General features: G+C 47.3%; 1 protein-coding gene, 1 long non-coding RNA gene and 1 pseudogene across 4 annotated transcripts in view; 2 read left to right on the top strand and 1 right to left on the bottom strand.

Annotated features, from left to right (window-relative positions):
- The window catches only part of FOXN3 (forkhead box N3), a 389,030-nt gene that overhangs the window by 222,439 nt on the left and 146,847 nt on the right, over nt 1-19,744 (bottom strand). Inside the window, exon 1 of one of the 3 annotated variants that reach the window (XM_029951015.1) lies at nt 11,997-12,074. The exons of 1 other annotated variant lie outside the window; for it this stretch is intronic. The gene's annotated coding sequence lies outside the window, so the exon portion shown is untranslated. Of the gene's footprint in view, nt 1-11,425; nt 11,443-11,996; nt 12,075-19,744 lie in introns of those variants that run through there. One more of the 3 variants, XM_029951014.1, reaches the window with a different exon arrangement.
- LOC115301260 lies at nt 1,472-3,353 on the top strand. The gene is made up of 2 exons (XR_003913039.1): nt 1,472-1,575; nt 1,687-3,353. It is a non-coding gene; the product is annotated as an uncharacterized LOC115301260 (long non-coding RNA).
- On the top strand, nt 19,018-19,116 carry LOC115303126 (annotated as a pseudogene).

Below are 19,744 nucleotides of genomic sequence, written 5' to 3'. Positions count from 1 at the left end.
CGCTGGCAACGTGTCGCCGGAACGCTCTTACCCCATCCGCATGCCTTACAAGGCTCGAAAGTAAAAATAAAAAGAATTACGATGCGGGCGAGGCTTGCGAGGGGGAGAAGAGATTCCTCTTCTCCCCAACTACGGCGTCCTGGCGGGGCTCCCAGGGCAGTCCCCAGCCCTCCGCCAGCGCCCACCTGGAGCCCCGGGAGGAAGGGCACAAAGGCACCGCAGCCTCCCGCCCCCGCGGCCGCTCCTCCTGTCGTCTGCCGGCGCGTGTCTGCCAGGGGAGGGAGGGTGGCCATTACGCACAGGCGAGCCAGAGGCCCGTCCTCCAGGCCAGCCCGGTGGGGCCTCTCCAGTGGGGAAACGCTGGGTGCCGCGACCGACTTAGAAACCTCGAGCGAAAACCAGCCTTATCGCCTTCACATTTTGAGTTCCCGGGGACCCAACTGACAATTCGCAGGGCCACCCAGCTACCGGCGCGGCCACCACTCCAAGTCTCTGGGCTCCTCCAAAGAACGGCCACCCACTGCTAAAGCCACACCAACCAGCTGCCTTTGGAGAGGACGAAAGGAGAGTCCAACAGGACACCCTGGTGGTGACATTAATAAAAATATAATTGCACACCACTCCCACGTGGCCAAATCAGTAGGTGCCTCCACAGAGAAGCCCAGGTGGCAACCCCCACCCCCACCCCGACCTGAGCCCACCTGAGCCCGCCGGCCGGCCATTTTGAGCTTTCTGGAAACTGCAGAAAAACCAGTGAGCAGGGCACGAGTGATCTCCCTCAGAAACCCCTCTAGTCCGCAGTCCCTTTGAACCCAGCCCAAAGGGGAGGAAAAATCCCAAGGGCTTCTGAGTATTTTGTTTTCCAAAAAATAAGGAAACCCCAATGGCTCTGGGTGTCATTCCTTTCTAAAAATGCTTCAAAGTGGCAGGTGGCACTTCTTTGGCAAAGACACTCACCACAGGCCTTGTGGCTTCCCAGTTCTCCAACAGATCCCTTGGCAGATCCCACCCGGGAGAGGATTCTGAGGTAGTGGCCCAGGGAAAGCCCCGAGGTCATCAGGCCCCACCCCTTGGAATGACTGAGCACTTGATGGGATCTACCCAAACCCGGATTGGAAAGGTGCAGGATGAGAGACATGCTAGATACCTGTGCAGCCTCCCGACTGAGATTCTGGGTGTCAGAACTGTTGATAAAAGCCCCACTGAGCTCCAGCGGAGTGTAAGTGGCACCCTCCTTCAGCATAGCAGTGGAGGCTACTGAATCCCCCCCGTCAAAGGAACCAAGGCCAGAGACATTTGTCCAAGCCTCTTACCCACCCAGAGAGGAAGAAACACTCCCCTCCCCTCCTCCTTCCGTCATCAGCGACCGTCCCTCCCCACCGCCAACCACACTCACACCATAGCTAGAGATCTCTTTACAGTAAGAGAAGTGGCATGTTCATTTTCCTTCCAATCCTTTCTTAGTCCTCAGGGTTCAAGGGCATGGAATATGTCATTCTGAGAATTCTCCACGCAAGCCATTTAGCCTCCAGTGTCCGAAGCAGCCACCGGAAGTGAACAAAACTTTTAAAACAGGTAAGCCTTGGGGCAGGAGAAGCCCGAAGCAGGGGGTGGGGTAAGGTGAGATATGCCGTCTATTACTAGCCTGCTTTTCTTCTGCATGTTTTTGATTTCTTCCATTCTCAGGCGTACAAACCTACCTCAGCAGCCGATGGGGTTACCCTCCCAATAAGCCCGTCTTTAAGTTGAAGATATCCCTAAGTCGACAATGCATCTAATACACCTAACCCACCGAGTATCAGCTCGTGCACAGAACACTTAAATTAGCCTCAACTGGGCCAAATCATCTAACACCAAGTGTTGAGAATCTCCTCTAGCTTACTGGCTACTGTACCCAAGTGAAAACCAGAATGGTTGCATGGGCGCAAAATGGCTGGAGTGTATCCGCTGTTTACCCCACTGACGGCGTGGCTGACTGCGAGCCGAGGCCTGTCGCCGCTCCCAGCATCCCGAGAGAGGATCGTGGGATACATCACTAGCTCAGGAAAAGATCCAGATTCGGAATCCGAAGTTTGATTTCTACTGAATATGTATCGCTCTCACACCATCACAAAGTCGAAAAATTGTATGTCGAACTGTTGTTACGTCAGGGACCATCTGGATTCCTTAATTGCTCTCTCCCATTACCAATGTGGCAAGAGAGGTCACTCTGAACAGGACACAGTGGAGCAGCCTGATGTGGAGACCAGACTACTCATGTCTGCCTACCTGTCTATCGGAAATGGGGGGGAGGGGAGCCAGGTATTTGCCAAAAGCCAAAGGAAGGCTTAGAATGGCCTTTCCACCTCTTAATCCCATAGAAGCCCAACTCTGGAACAGACTCCCCGATAAAAGGGTGCAGGGACCAAATTCTTTGGAACAACTCCATTTTCAGTTCCCCTCTTGAACTTTTCAAACAGTAGCCTTGTGCCTTGGACCCTGAGAAGTCTCCAAAATCCAGCTGGAACTGTTGAAACCATTGTTCTAGAAACAAGTGTGACAGCCAAATCCTCCGTGTACCCTGGAACACACTTTGGGCAACATTTCTTGCCTGGCTGGGGACCTGCTGGGACCTTTCTGACAGCACCTTCTAGGCATGGGCCTGAGGCACACGTGTGTCTGGAGCAGGAAGACCTAGACCCCCGCGGGGCAGGCAAAGACAATCTCCTGGTCAGGGGTCCTTCAAGCTGACTCCAGTGAAGAGGACACATGAGTGGGAACCCGGGGTGGCCCAGGGCTTCTCGGAACCGGGGTGTCCTCGGGCAGTTTTCTCTCCCTCCTATTCCTTCCCTCTGCGACCACACCGTCTTTCCTACTTCCCTCTGCATATCTAGTCCACTCACGTGCCTCCAGGTTGGGTGCCTCTGCTCGCTTATGACCACATGTGGCTGCTGGCCCCAAGTCCAAATAACCTTCTGACCTTCAGCACCCACCACCTTCTGACTGCCTCTGTCTTCCACTGCGTGGGTGGTTTACTTCTCAGGGAGACCACCTGATTGGCTTAGCCTGACGAAGGTGACTCCTCTCTTCCCATCCCCTCATAACAGCTCAGGCCAGGGACATGGTGGAATCATTGGGCACAACGAGACTGGGGATGACTTTGGAAGGAGGATGTCTAAAAAAGATGTGTTTGTGTTGGACCTGTGGAAATGGGGAAGGCGTGTTCTGGATCTGAGCTCTTCTATTAGGGATACCCAGGAAGCCACAACCTAATGGACCAGAATCTTCTAGGATGGGTCCCAGACATTCTAAGAAGGTCCTACAGCAGAAACCACTGTTCCATGTAGGAGAGATAAATGGCATGTATAGATTTATCAAGTATGACTTGATTGTATTAGAAGATGCAGTTGTTCCTTGAGCAAATATTTACTGAGTGCCTACCAAGCCCATAGCATTGTGTTAGGTGCCAGAGATCAAAGGGTTTTTGTTCCTTATGGAGCATGCGTATTAGTGGGTAAGAGTGGAAACATTGTATGACAAAACTCCTTGAATGCTAAGATGAGCAGTCTCTATGCACTAATTCAAAGGGCAAGAAGAAATTGAATATTTTTGAGTGCAGAAGTTATGCTATCAGAAATATGCTTTGAAAAGGAGAATGGTTCGGAACTAGTAGATGAATAAGTCCCAGAGAACTAATACAATACAGAGATTATCAACAAGAAACGTGTATTATAAACATTAAACTAATGGACTAGATTTTAATTGTTCTCAACACTCAAAGAAATAACAATGTGACACCACAGAGGTATTAGCTAATGCCACAGTGACAATCATACTTTAATATAAATGTATCTAATCTATTATGTATGTTAGACACCTTAATTTTTTTTTTACATTTATTTCTTTTTAAGAGACAGAGAGTGAACAGGAGAGGGACAGAGAGAGAGAGACACAGCATTTGAAACAGGCTCCAGGCCTGAACTAGCACAGGGCTCAAACCCACAAACTGAGATCATGACCCTGAGCCTAAGTCAGATGCTCAACAATGAGCCATCCAGGCGCCCCTGTTAAACACCTTAAAGTTACACAATGCTGTATGTCTAGTATATCTTAATTTAAAAAAGAAGAAGAAGAAGAAGAAGGAGAAGAAGAAGAAGGAGAAGGAGAAGAAGAAGAAGAAGAATGGAATTTTTGATTCAAGATGAGTTTTGGGAGAGGAAAGGAAAAAAATGAAAGACCCAGGGGTGTCTGGGTGGCTCAGTCGGTTAAGTGTCTGACTTCGGCTCAGGTCATGATCTCACAGCTCGTGAGTTCAAGCCCCGCAGTCGGGCTCTGTGCTGACAGGCTTTGTGCAGACAGCTAGCTCAGAGCCTGGAGCCAGCTTCAGATTCTGTATCTCCCTCTCTCTCGCTGACACTCCCCTGCTCATGCTCTCTCTCTCTCAAAAATAAATAAACATTAAAAAATATTTTAAAAAATAGAAAAAAAACAAAGACCCAAAGCAGACAGTACTGAGAAAGCAGTGCAAGAATCCATACAAAAGGGAAAAAGGGAATAAAGATTGTTTTTTAAAATGTCTTTTCAGAAATTATAAAATATTAAAGTAGTGATACCCTCCAAGTGGGAGCGTTACGAGGTAATTTTCTTGACCTGCTTCTTTCTTTAAAAAAAATTTTTTTTAACATTTATTTATCATAGACAAAGAAAGACAGAGCATGATCATTGGAGGGGCAGAGAGAGGGGGAGACACAGAATCTGAAGCAGGCTCCAGGCTCTGAGCTATCAGCACAGAGCCCAATGCGGGACTCAAACTCACAAACTGTGAGATCATGACCTGAGCTGAAGTCAGATGCTCAACCGACATAGCCACCCAGGTGCCGGTTGGCCTGCTTCGATCATGCATGTCTATTCCATATTTTCTGCAATGAGCACCCATTATATTTACAATGTTTTAATGGTAAGAGGAGAGGACCCCATGAGAGCAGTGATCCTCAACCTTGAGTGTACGCCAGAATCACCTGTAAGACATTAAGACAGCTTGCTGCCCCAACCCTGGAGTTTGTGATGTGCTGGTCTGTGCTGTGGCCTGAGAATTCACGTCTCTAACAAGCTCCTAGGGATGCTGCTGCCAGAGGATGAGGGACCACACTTTGAGAATTAGAGAACAGTCAGCAAGACTGGAAAAAATGAACATATGAAAGCCTCCAAAGGAAGAACCAAGAGGATTTGTCAAATATGAGAAAAGAAGGGAAGAATATGGTCAAAGAAAACCCCTTACTCATGAGTTGACTAAGTCTCTTTGAGATAATATAGGAGAATGCTGTCTGTAACAGTAAAAAAAAAAAAAAAAAAAAAAAAAAAAACCCACCCACTTCCTTCCCTTGGGTGCAGAAGTGAGAGAGACCCAATGTGCCAGCTGGAAGGCCCTCCACTCTTGGAGAATTTCAAGGATTGGTCCAGGGTCTTGGCACTCGGTCTTCATCCTCTCTTGGGTTTTCCTCCTGTGCATTCTTGGTGTTTACATGACAGGTTCTGAAGGGTGTAGCCTGGGAAAAGGCTTCTTCAAATTTCTCCAGCAGGGAACAGAGCCAGGAGGCTTATTTGAGGAGGGAGGGAAGGAGGGAGGGATGTATGGTAAGGGAAAGTACAGCCAAACCGGTAGAGTGAAGTTCATTAGCTCAGGTGCCCGCCCCCCCCCCCACCAAACCTAGCTCATCGCCAAGGCTGGAGGCAACATGGAAACACAGAACCTGTCACCTCCTCTTTCAGCATAAACCCAAGTGTGAGCAAATGATCCAGAATCCAGACTTAGTCAACTCATCCACTCAACAAGTATGTGTGCATCTATCTACTCTATGCCCAGTCCTGTGTGGAGGGGCCTGGGAAGGAGCCTGGAGAGAGAAGAGGTGTCGCTCTTGCCCTCAAGGATCTAGGAGAATTGGGGTACATTTATGAAATGACTATAGATAAATACATGTGCACATGTGCACACACACACACACACACACATACACACGCACACGCACACAGCAAAATATCATGACCGGAGGTGTTACAGCCTAATGGCTGGCATAAGAACCTGAGACTAAGTTCATGTTCTTACTTCCCCACTTACTGGCTGGCTGACCTTACTCAGAGTACTTAACTTGTTTTTCTCCACTTAGTTTCTTCATCTTAAAAAAAAAAAAAGTGGGCAGGGTGGAGAATAACCCACTTCACAGGGTTCTCAGGAAGATCAAATGAATTAATATTTGTAAAACACATACAACGGTGCCCTGGCACTTAGCACTGTTTTGTGTCAAGTAAATAAATCAAAAAGAAAATATTGACATATTTGACTGCATACCAATTTAAAATTTGCATGCAGTGCCAGGGTCATAAATCAAGTTAAAAAATAGATTAAGAAATGAGGAAATATGTGCCATCTACAGGTAAAGGGGTTAATATTTTAAAGATATAGCCCTTTTAATCAGTGAGGGAAACAAAAAAAAAGTATCACCCTCATGAGAAAAAGGGCAAATTCACCAAAAGAGAAACAAAAATGATCATGTACCCCTGAAAAGAGGCTCCATCTCAGTAAAAACAAAGAAATGCAAATTAAGGCAATTGTGATAGTGCATCTATCAGATTGACAGAGGCTGAGGAAGAATGATCATATGAATGTTGGTGTGGGTGTCTGGAAGATTGTGACCTGGTTCAGGTGTTCAATTACACCTTCAATGAGCTCAGCCATCGAGCCTAAGTTTCCAACTTCTAGGAATTTAGCCGAGGGAGACGCCATAGCAGGACTGTTACCGCGTCCACGAGACTGCCTACTGCCGAGATCCAGTAAACTCTACGCGGTTACTCGAGTGCCTGACACACACAGAAGACATTTAGGAAGTCACTACTTACTAAAAAACAAGCACTGGAATGCGCAACACTGTATTTAGGGGGTTTGCCGGGACAGGGTTTAAAATCATGAAAACTTGGAAATTGCTGAAATAAGAAGCTCCAGGCATATTATTATATTCCATGGGCCACCCTGGCCCCATGCTCCCTTTGTCCCCTGCCATTTGGGTTTTCTAGTCATTCCTTTTTAAAGTTTATTTATTTTGAGGGGAGGAGGGGCCGAAAGAGGAGACGCAGAATCAGAAGCAGGCTCCAGGCTCTGAGCTGTCAGCACAGAGCCCGACATGGGGCTGGAACTCAAGAGCTGCCAGATCACAACCTGAGCTCAAGTCTGACGCCCAACCAACTGAGCCACGAAGGCGCCCTGCATTTTCCAGTCATTTTCAGTGAAGCCTTCCTTATTCAGACCCATTTTCACATTCTCATATACTATATGTGTAAAACAATTGGCAAACGTTTCATAAAGTAAGAGTTTGGGGGAAAATAAATACATCAGTAAAGCTTTCCACCAAGTTAAAGTATTTTGTGATCTTTTCAATCACAAGGGACAAAATGATTCCTTTCTGAAAAGGCTGGTGCTCCGAGCAAACAGGAGACTTGCTAAGTATAACACACATCATACACTGTTACGGTGTCTTTTGTCTGGTTGTATGAAGGCTTTCAATTTCTAGGTTTTCGGTATCCAACGTTCTCTACAAACTCTTACAAAGGTCCAAAGATAAGGGAAAATACTCTGGAGTTAAGAATTTCGGGGGGAGGGGGAAGATTGTCTATTTTCCCATTGATCCTCTATAACAATTTGTGCTTATAAAAGACCAGATGTGGTCACTTTTTTTTTTCCAGACCTGATAGAAAAATCTGTGTCGAGCTGAGGCATTCCACGTGGTCAGAATTACTTCTGCTTCTCCTGCCCTTCCAAGGGAGACTCAGGCAGTTCAAAGCTTGCCCTAGAAAAGGCTGCCCCTCTGTGTTCTTGAACTCCATTTATCTACAGTTGATTGTCATTACTCATGGAAGTTATGTTCTATAAAGTCTCCACAAACAACGAATTAGCAAATACTGAACTATTGCTCCTAGGGGAAAGACATGGTCAGGTTCCTGTGAGCCGCTGGTGACAGCATTTTTGTTAACTGATGAAGATATAACCACAGTTTACTGTGTCTCCATTTAAAGACACCTTATTTAACATATATTGTTGATTCACTAACATGGAATTCACAGCCAACAGCACTATAACTCATGTCTGAACAAAGATTCTCTAACAAGGCTTCTGTGTTTTCTCCACAAGGCAATCAGCCTTCATGCACTCGGGACACTAAGCAACACTTCAGCCGTACGATTAGGTGCCATTTTAAACAGAAAAATCACCAAGAAAAAAAAAGCACAAAAAGCTGTAGCGCAAGACAGACCACAGAACAGATACTTGTTTATGGTATGAGAGCTGAAACAAGAAGTCAGAGCGTCACTTTGTGAGAATGAAGCCGGGAATGTGCACGTTGGGCAATTCAAACGTTCAGCCATTCTGCCAAAATGTCCACAAGTGAGCATAAAAGCACCACAAGTATTTTTTAATTTGGGGGGTTACAAATAACTTTTAGCAAGGATGTGGGTTTGCAAATATGGAATACACGAATAGTGACCAACTGTATTTAACAAACACTTAACGGCACAAATTGGGCACCAGGCAGTATTCTCAGGCTTTGCAAAGATTCCCTCATTTCAGACTCACATTAACCATGTGAGGTAGGTACAATTAGTAAGCCCATCTTATAAATGAGGAACCTAAGGCACCGAGAGGTTTAGCCACCTGCCCAAGGCGACACAGCTGATAAGTGGCGAGGCTGGGATTTGAACCCACACAGTCTGGTCCAGAGTTTGGAGTCAGGTTTCAGGGAGGAGCCAAGGGAAGTTTCCGATCAGTCCGCAGCATTTCAATTTTTCTTGGAGAACCCCCTGGAGGTCAAAGGCATGAAGGGTAAGAGTGGTAGGGTTCAAGAGAGGAAAAATTGTGAGCAGGAAAGAAAGGAGAAGGAAGGGAAGAGGGACTTTTAAAGAGAATGAAAAGGCACTAGTTACAAAGAGCCAAAGTTGAACATCTATGTCATAGCCAATACGGTATGGTGTAACTTTGTAATAAAAAATAAATCAACCAGATACTGAGCATCAAACAAATTATAAGTGTCTGGAGAGGCAAGGACGTGTCTTCTACCTCTCTTCTGCTCATAGCATGTGGCATAGGGGTAATAAAAAATATCGATCACTTAACAGAAAAAAAATGCTTCTTTTTATTGCTCTCTCAAGCTGGTATCTAATAACTACACAGATTAGCCAAAGAAAAGTAGCATCATCAACCATCTCCAAAGTTTTGAAGAGCCTTTATTGTTTTCCTGTCTTTACCGAGTACACCAAGTACCACAGTCTCTTGGGTTTCAGTTTCTAAGTCCTGCCAAAGGCTTACCCATGCCAAAAAATAACTTCTCTCATTTTACTTTTTCAGAAGGATGTGAAAGAAGACATTAATTCCTCTCTTTAAGATTGTCTCTTTAAAACAAAAGCAAAAGCTACAAATTTGATGACGTCTCTGAGAAACTGCAGAGATTAAGATATCACCAATATACTTCCCTGCTGTACAAAATTCTTCTGGGGTGGGGGGATAGCTGCTTTTCAACGCATTATGACTGCCAAACCTGAAGTCTGTTATTCTCTAATAGTGCAGTTCACCAACACTTTCTGCTGTGAAACCCCCACTCCTTCCCAAAATAATGTCTCATGTGCCTTTCATATTTTGATTCAGGTGCAAGTAAAACATGCCCATGAATTGTGAGGCACGAGTACATGTGAGCGCTCAGGTCTCATCAGCGGTGGGGGCTGGGAAGGAAGTGGCCAAATGGACTGCTATCTCTCTGTGGGTGCACCAATGGCACCTAATTCCTCTGAGCTCAAAGACACGTGACTATCACTGGCTTCAAAGATTTGGCCCCCAAACAACCAGGCGTCCTTTTTAAGTTGGCTTTTCTTCCAGAGAGGAATACTGAACATCTTTCCTACATGCCTCACACAGGGCTGGGCCAGCTGTCTAACAATATGGATCCCGGAAGGGGGTGCTGCCCACGTTGGTGATGGCAGCCATTAGTGCCTGTTGCTCATAGGAAACGTCAAAGGGACCTTGGAACAGAGGCCCAGGCCATTGGCTGAGATCTCCCCGGGCAAGCTTCCACGCACCTTGTGTGCCAGCAGAGGCGACCCGAGGACCAAGGTGGGCACGCCACAGTGTCCTGGACTTCCAGGTGGAATCCAGTCCCAGAGAGTGGATCTCAGAGCTCTCTGGAGGCTGCCCAGGCCAGGTTCAAAGGGAGGGATGGACCTCCTGACATCCGTTCCTAAGGAATCCCACCTGCTCCTGGCATGCCCGGGCCCTTGCTCACATACCAGCAGCCCAGGCAAGTCTCCAAAGCCACGGTAGGCAGGCAGCCACGACAGTTTGCTCTCTCTCAGTGATCTGGACTGGGAAGAGGCTGGGTTGAGGAAGAAGTCATGGCCCTTCCCCAAGCCCTGGACCCCCAGATGGCCACGATCCTAAAAGGTCACCTTCCCCACCCCTTTGTAGGAAAAAACATGGTTTTCTTTGGCCCTAGAAATCTGGCCTGGCAGATTTTCTGGAGTCAGTTTCTTCATCCACACCCACCCACACCATATTGATGTTCAGGACTGTAAAGATGCAAACGCACTCTAAAACACGCTTCATCCTCCAAACTCCGACGATGACCCCTGGCCGGAAATGCCCGCCACCGTGCGGGTGCCCAGCGCCGCCGCTGAACGGCGACCCCCCAGCTCGCCGCTTCTGAACAATCTGAGTATCAAACCAGGCACAACGGGAATAATGCACAGCAGTCGCTGGAAAAAAGCTCACTCTATCCACTTCGTTCTCTGCAGCAGACGCCACTGAAAGATTTTTTTTTTTAATCCTTGAAAACCTTCTCATTTAAGCTCGGGGTGCAAAAGGCATCTGAAATGCGAGAGTCCCTGGACCAGCCCCGGGATAGAAAGGAAAGGTTTCTATGAAATATAAAAGCAACGCAGACCTGAAGGGGAGCTGGCTGCCCCACATGAAGGCAGCCAACTGCCAAACTGTCATTTTGCTCAGCGGCTGAACAGAAGGCTCCAGTAATGACAACCACAAAACGCATTTAAAGTCTGAAAAGGTGACTAATGAGCTCATTCATGCTGGCTATAAATTATTCACTACAACACTGATCCCACTCAAGACAAACAGTAAAGTAAACTTTAAACACAGACATCGCCAGCCTCCGGAGGAGGGCAAGTTACGTCTGTAAAACTTTTCACAATGAGAGGGATACGGGGCTCTCCTTCGCCCATTATCACATTCATTCTTCTGTTTACTTTTTTTTTTACTGCCTTTAATCAAGTTTAAGCAGACACAGCTGTTACACATTTATTTCTCTGTTGAGGTTTTTTTTTTCCATTAGTTATTACGAGCAATCATGAGGCTCTAAAAATAGCAGCAAATTATATTCTCTAGAAATTGAAGGCTGACCTTAAAATGAAGCGCAGGTCTTCAGGAAGAATATTCATATGCACATGTTGGGTGAGCGGCGGCTCTGCACAAAGGCGAAACAAAAGTACAGAGCTTTTTCCACTCTTGGAGAGGTTTTCAATTTGCTTCCACATTTCCCTTTGGCTCTGGTGGAAACAGGGTGGCTTCAAAACCGTACAATACAGAACCCACTTCCAGGGGTCACGTTGGGGTGGAGATTTTCGTGAAAACTCACCATCTTAACCAAATAAGAGTTCTCATTTAGACTTTTGGTTAACAGAGAAGCCCGGCAACAGGTTTGTCTGAAAACCCACCATGTTGTTCCAGTCTCCTCTGTTCGGTTTCCCGTTTGATATTAAAGACAGCACTTTAGCTCTTCTGTTTTTCTGGACTGTGCTATATTTGCTCGACTGGCACTACGGAAAGCAGTATGACTGTGGAGACGTAGTTGTATGTTTCTCGAACCTTTTTTTTTTAATCTTAGGGTCTATTTCCAAGACACAGTCAGCATTAGGAGTTTCAAACCTGCCTTAGTAAATTTTTTAAAAATAGTCCCCAAATAAGTACTTACATTAGCTCTTGGTCAGATCGCTGAACATTCTGTGTTTTTAAACTGCTTTGAATGCTTTGAAAAGGAGCCACAGAAAAGCCACAGAAAACACTCATATTCAAATCCCGCCAGATGGAGGTTCTGACTAACCAAAAGTGAAAGCAGAGAAGTCGGTGGCTGAGAAGTACCCCATGCACACCTCGAGATTACAGGAAAAAGTGGATGGTTTGGGGCCTGGGGAGTCTTGCATAACGCATGAGAAATAATGCATAGAAGGCAAACGGACACCGGGGCCTTTAACATCAACCCCAGACCAGGCCGAGCTCCGTGCCCATTTAAGGAAAATCTTTCACATTGTTTTCAGTTTCTTGCCCAAGAACTAAAGGCTTGTCCAGCCATTTCTGTTGTCTGAAATGCAAAGTGATTTTTCTTCTCAGTAGAGAAAGAGGAGTCTCGTAATATTTATAGCAAACTACTTTGCCACCTACCAACCCAATCTGGTTGGTCTTCACGTGTTCGGCATGGTTTTGCTTAGAGGCCATTCTTTTGGTCCTCTGTGCCAGAGTTCTTGCAGTTTGGTTTTGGTTCTGTTTGTTTTAATCAAACAATGCATAAAAACCCAATTCCAACCAAAGAAATGGAAAAGCCGGACGTGGCATTCCATTGAAGACTCAGCGGCCCTACAGCCCTCCACTAACTCAGTTCCTGTCACCTCTCCGTAGTGTGTGGGCAAAACAGTGCTTTCAAATCCAGCCACAGGTTGGTCCTTCCCTGGGAACGCGTCTGATAGACAGAGATGGCCTCTCCCCGTCATTGGTGAGAAACCTGGCTGGTCCACACCGATCTTAACACCACCACCCTCCTCGGCTTTCCTGAGGAGGGCCCAAGGTAATGTCAACTCTGCCTGGGGATCTTCAAGGCTCCTGTACCCACAACTGGGTACCAAGCCCCCAGTTACTGCAATCCAAAGGATTGTAAGACGTGTGTAGCAACCCCAGGCTCCCCCGTGCTTCCGATTCTCCCGAAGCTTTGCCTACACTATTTATTTCTTCCTTCCACCACCTTTATGAGACAGATACCCATCATCCTCTTAGAGATGAGGATACTGAGCTTAAAGAAATGAAGGCCAGGGGCGCCTGGGTGGTTCAGTCAGTTAAGTGTGCGACTTCAGCTTAGGTCATGATCTCGCGGTTCGTAGGTTCGAGCCCCGCATCGGGCTGTGTGCTGAACGCTTGTTCAGAGCCGGGAGCCTGCTTCGGATTCTGTGTCTCCTTCTCTCTCTGCCCCTCCCCCGCTCACTCTCTGTCTCACTTTGTCTCTCAAAAATAAAAAAGAAAGAAAGAAAAAAATGAAGGTCATTTGCCAGTGGTGCTTGTCGAGCTGAACTGAAAAGGCGTGACCCGACGTGTTGTGGGCCTGCAGAGCCCATCCCTGTGACCGCCGCATTCTCTAACCCAGTTATACCATCCACATCTAATTTCCAAGATCACAGAAATGTAACGTTATGCTTACAATCTATCTCCTGGGCTTCTTTGTCTGAGAATTTGGGGGATTGTCTGACGTGGGGTTTTTGCACAGCCTCTTTCGAATGGGCCACGAACCCTGACACACCTCCTCCTCCCACGCCCAGCTCCTGACGCTCCACGGAACATGGCCACCATTCGCTGAACAGACACACAAATCCTCAAAATACCCACATACCCAGGGCGATGGTCAGACACCAGCACTGTGCTCCCACATGAACTGTAAAACACAATGATGGTGAAAACGACAACAAATGACCCGTGACAGCGACAACTCCAGAGGCCAGGCCTGAAACTCCAAGTCTATCCCCATCTCCCATTTGGACGGACCCTCAGAAAGAACAAGCACCCTGAAGGTGCACGTTATGCAACTCACAGAACAATCTACTCTCTCTCCAATCCTCTCCTTTCCCCTCCCCCAATCCAACAGATGAACCTTTTCTCAATATCCCACAACCATCGGGGTCAAGATCTGACAGTGTCACTTCAAGCCAACACTGCCAGAGCACGGACATTTCACTACAAACCATTTTTAAGCCCTTTCTTTTGCACTCTGCCCACTAAGTGACGTAGTTACTGCCTGCCGGTTTAGAAACACCGCTGACCACCACACCAGAACTGTCTTCCGAAAGCTCAATTACAGAGAATTAGATCAAGACACAAGTAAGCGTTAGGCAACTCTATAAATACTTTCAAGAATCAGCAATACATGATGAACATACACTTACTGCATGACTAATCAGATCAACCTTTCCCCCAATGGTCTTGGACAGAAGGGTCAACCCCTCTCACCGAGGCAGCCCTGTGCCTCACAGGTGCCCCAGAGTCTTCACAAAGCCACATGCCCCGGAGACGGGGAGCAGACCACCTCAGCTCCGGCACCCAAGTCATCCTCACGGCCATGGTGTTCCCACAGGGCTTTGGGTACCAAGGCCAAGGAGCTCACTCCATCATAAACCAGCCCCACATGCTTCCTTGAAGGCTTTCCTAGAGCCACAACTGGACTCTTGTCCCAAGATGAGCCCAAGGCTCTGTAAACAGTGGATGAAGTAGGAAGCTGAGGTCTGGGGTCTGAGCCCCGAGAAGCCCTCCGCTATCCGCAGGGGTCGGATTCCGCCGCCACTTAGTCTCCCTGGCTTCCAAGTCCAATCTCTCTCTGCTTCCTCGTGGCACCAGCATCACAGCAAACCATTCCTAACGGTTATGGTAGGAAAGGGAGGCCCCGCCCAGACCTTCCTGGATCTCCTGTGAACGACCAGCCAAGTTGGGTTTGCTGTGCAAAAGCTGTGCTTACTGGGTCAGGGCCGGTTTTGTCGGCCATTTTCTAGCTTTCCTCTCTCACATCCTCCATGGCTCAATTTCTAGATCAAAACCGACAACTCATGAGTAGGGAGAAAGTCACTAAGGCTGACTGCCCTGACTTATCACTGAATCTGAACCGAACTATGTATTCACTAATTACATTCTTGGCTTGACAGCACTGGCCAGCAAAGATTTGTTTATTCATTACAAAAACCAATTAATGTAAAGAGGAAATAAAATCTTAAAGGTTCCTCATGGGAAGGACTTTACTAACGGTGTCAGAAGAGCCCCTAATTCAACGAGGCAAATGAAGCCCAAAGAAGTGAAGTGACTTAGGGCCACACGTCAGAATGCGCACTGGTAGTTTCCACGCCAGTGTCCCACAGCGCCCCAAACCTTCAGTCCTGTGGTGCGTGTGAGACTGACGCCATTGTCAGCTCCAGAGGTGATGGGTGGGCATGAAAGAACAGGAGGGCCCAGCTCGGGCCCAGCGCACAGGCCACCACTTCCCTCTGTGGTTCGGACACCCGAAGTGGCTCTTTTGTCATTCACAGATGAAAGCACCCCAGCAAGTACCCACACAACCACCCCAGCAGGGACCCACGCAGAGTTAGTGGCAACACCAATTTCCCTGTGCGCAGTTATCTCCCCTACAGGAAAGCCTTTAATGTTTCAAAAGAGATAAAACCATATTTTGACAAATTTAGTGGCTGGACCTGATAAGGATCAAAAGATTTGAGAGAAACGTAGGAAATTAAACATTATCACTGAGCTCTTTAAAAGTATGGCTGAATGGGTAACTGTAGCCATATTAACGGAGTATTATTGATGAATGAAGAATTCATGAATGGAGAAAACTGTAGAGAATTTGTTGCTAAGGAGGGAGGGCAGTTCTATTTATAACTTGAGACAAAACCTCACTCCCACTTAGGTCTGGGAGTTGGACCCAAAGCTGGACCCATTCCTAATTCCCAGGGGACAATGTCCCATTTTCTACCTTCGAGTGTCCAGCTCCAAATCGATGCCAATGGAGGGAGGGGTGAGGTGGCCTCGATGGCTAAGTTTATTGAGTAGTTACTAGACGAAGACCCGGGGCTGTGTCCTATCTGCTTTATGTCATCAAATGCCCCCCACAATCAACAGGAGGCAGGCTGATCAGAGTAGACAATTCATGAGTGACAGTGAAGGAGAGACCATTGCATACACTAAACTCGTGTGAGATTATATTTCTTGTCAATGAGAACACATTCTTTAGAAACCCTAAAACTATAAAACTGAAAAGATGTCAAATACAATAATCCAATAGGATCTAATTGACATGTTTTGAGGAGAAGGATTGCTACCGGACACTGAGGCTTAAAGCGTGAGCACCGCTTGCTCACACAGCCCCTTCCATGGCCAGGAGGGATCCCCCGAAAGGTGATGAATGAGCACCATCATTATGTAAGTCTAATCACTGCACAAAACACTTAAATGTCCTAAAACCTTTTGGCTCAGATATGTAAGAAACCTGAGAGGCTCCCCCACGTTTGACGGCAATCCTAAAAATTTACATGACGTTACCAGTAGCCACTTGTGAAGCAAACAAGCTTTTTTCCCCTTAATCCATCAATAATAGAAAACAGGCCCCAAGCAACCATGCTAGAGAAATGTGTGAATCACCTTGCTATTCTCTTGAGGGAAAAAGGACATTCCAAAATCACCATCCTCTGAAGAAGTGATCCAAGAGTACATAGCCCCAAAGAATGTACAAAAAAAGTAATGCAGACAAACAGGAAACAGCTGATTACTAATAATACTGTGTTATTTTCTGGATTTTGTGACGTCTGCGATGTCAGTTTTTGGTGTTTTCTTTTTTTTTTTTTAAATTTTTTTTTAATGTTTTATTTATTTTTGATACAGAGAGAGACAGAGCATGAGAGGGGGAGGGGCAGAGAGAGAAGGAGACACAGAACCGGAAGCAGGATCCAGGCTCTGAGCTGTCAGCATAGAGCCTGACGCGGGGCTTGAACCCACGAACGTGAGATCTGACCTGAGCTGAAGTCGGAGGCTTAACCAACTGAGCCACCCAGGCGCCCCAGTTTTTGGTGTTTTCTTTATGATTTTATTTTTAAGTCAACTCTACACCCAGCGTGGGGCTCAAACTTACAACCTCGAGATCAAGAGTCACGCGCTCTACCGACTGAGCCAGGCACATGCCCCTGGGATGTAAGCTTTTTAAACACATACTTTTTAAATGTTTTCTTGCATCCTTTGAAATAAATGCTCATTCCTAAGCCTGGTTTTATATATGTAATTTTATATTTTTTCTTAAAGAGGGCTCCCGAGTTGAAGAGGCATCAGGCCACGCAGGGCCTGCATCCACTCCGCACTGGTGCCTCCTGGGAGCAAGGTCACAGCTTTCGTGGACCATCTCCCTGCAGCTAGTGGCTCTTGGAGGCAGGTGCTGTCACCCCCACTTTACACGTGAGGGATCAGGGGCTTAAGCAGGTGGAAATGACCTACCAAAGGGCACCCTGCCAGGAAGTGGCAGAAAAATGGCAGACTTTATCCAGTCTGGTCTGAAGGGCTCCTAGGAAGATGCCATCCTGTCCTTGCAGGGTCTGGTGCTTCCTGGCCTGCCCTCCCCTACGAAGACAAGAAAGGGCCACCCTTCCGTGCTGTTGGTGTGGCTTCCTGGCCTTTGGCTGCAGAAGCCCTCCAGCGAGGCTTGGGAAGAAGGGGCAGACGGCGCCCTAGTTCAGTTCCCTGCAGAGCTGAGGGTTAACTCCTTGTCGAGGGGCAGTCGTGGGACTCTGTAGCGGGTCACCTTGGGGCCACAACCTCTTGTTCAGTGACCAGCCATCTCCTTTGATGTTATTTATGGTTCAGGTGATACTGAATAGGCTGCAGCCACACGGATATGGTGACAGTGGTCCACGCGTCCAAGCCTCGGTGAGGGTGGAACAGAGAGCGCGGGTCTGAGGGCAGGAAAGGAAGCCCCGAACGGAGTGTGGAAGTGCAGCCGGGGTCTCAGCCCTCTGCCTCCCCAGCTGCCGCCTCCTCCAGCCCCCACCCCAGCCCCCTCTCAGCTCAGAACAACTGCATCATGTGCATGATCCTTAGAGTCCGATGAACTCCCTGCTGACTCAGTCTTGGGTCTGAAGACCCCAGTCCCTCCCGGGAGGCCCTGCTCCCCAACTACCCGAACCCTCGGCATCAGGCCTCCCTGCGCTCAGGACAGGACCTCCTGGGTGTCGGAACCACTCATTTTATGTTTAAAATTTTAAAAGATAAAACTGGGTGCACCTGGCTGGCTCAGTTGATGGAGCATGCGACTCTTGATCTCAGGGTTGTGTGTTCAAGCCTCACATTGGGCACAGAGATTATTTTATTTTTTTTAGTTAATTAATCTATTTACTTATTTATTTATTTTGAGAGAGAGCATGAGCAGGTCAGTATGTGCTTCTCTACTCCCCACACCAGCTTAAAGGAATATATATGCAAAGTCCGAGAGAGAGAGAGAGAGAGAGAGAGAGAGAGAGAGAGAGAAAGAGGGAGAGGGAGATGCCCACTTCCCACCCACAGGTGGGCTGTGCTAACGAATCTAGAGAACTAAAGTGCCCTGAGAGAGAGGGAGAGGCGGGGGTGGGCAGAGCAGTGGAGGCCCCTCCACCTCCCCCACAGGTGAGGCCTCTCCAAGGACCATGGCCCCAAGGTTGGCGTCTCAGCAACAACGGAGGCTAGTTACCCAGGGGGTGTGACCAGCTGACTTTTCCAATGGCACTCAACCTTCAGGTCATCCAACCTCACCTCCCCGAATCCCAAACTCACCAAACCCTGCCCAGGAAGGAATATTTCTCACTGCAAAGTAATACAGGAGCCTTCTGATTTGCTACACCTGTCCTGGGAGCTTGGTTAGCAGGTGCACCCTGGGAAACGAGTGTGCTGCTCTGGGCTGAGGGCAGTTCATGGAGGGGGCATGACACGGGGGATGCCCTTCACCTCACCCCATAGTGCTGCCGGCCAGAATGACCCCCGGGGACCCCTCTGCCTTCAGAGCAAGCTGCACAGGCAGAGTTCTACGCCCAGCAAATCCCAAGTGTTAGAAATCTCGGCAGAGGAAGGATGGAATGAGGAACTGTTCAGTCTGCTCTGGGAAGGGATGGATCCATTAGAAGGGATGCCCTTGAACTTCTGACTGTCGTAACATCCACTTAAAAGATGAGAGGTAGCGCTCGCTTCAGCAGCAGCCATAAAAAGTTGGTACAACACAGAGATTAGCAAGGCCCCTGTGCAAGGATGACATATAGATTCATAAAGTGATCCACACTTTTATGTTAATTAACTGGAATTAAAAACTAACCAACTAAGTAAAATAAATAAAAGATGAGAGCCACACGCTAGGGTGGGCAAGCGCACAGGCTGTTTGCAACCTTTGCCAAGCCAGGAGGACGCAGGCAGGTCATTTTACTTCTTGGTGCCTTACTGTCCTCACTGGCAAAATGGGGATGTAACATTAAGGAATCCCGAGGGTGGCCAAGAGGAGGAGGAGGAGGAGGATTAAATAAATAGACATATGCAAATACCCACAGGTATGCATAGCACAGGCTAAATGCCAAACAAGTATTTACTACTATTATGCAGAAAAGAAAAGAAAGAGAATCAGAACAAGACCTGAGTCAACTTAAAGAATTATTTGCTCATTATTTACATTAACTGCCTAAAACCAGTCTGCTTTCTCCAAAGCATAAACATTAAACCTTTCCTCCATTTCTTTCTCTGTAGTTTAAGCTCTCAAGAAGCCACTGAAATTCTTCCACACTTGCAGTGAGCACAGCAAAACATGCAGAGTTGTGGAATCCCTATTCTGTACACTTGAAACTCATGGAATATTATGTGTCAATGATACTTCAATTTAGAAAAAAATTTTTAAAAGAAACCATTGAGGGGCACCTGGGTGGC

The sequence above is a fragment of the Suricata suricatta genome, chromosome 9 (assembly GCF_006229205.1).
Source record: "Suricata suricatta isolate VVHF042 chromosome 9, meerkat_22Aug2017_6uvM2_HiC, whole genome shotgun sequence".
Taxonomy (NCBI): Eukaryota; Metazoa; Chordata; class Mammalia; order Carnivora; family Herpestidae; genus Suricata; species Suricata suricatta.
The sequence above is the reverse complement of the archived record's forward strand: the minus strand, read 5'-3'. Positions and strand labels throughout refer to the sequence as shown.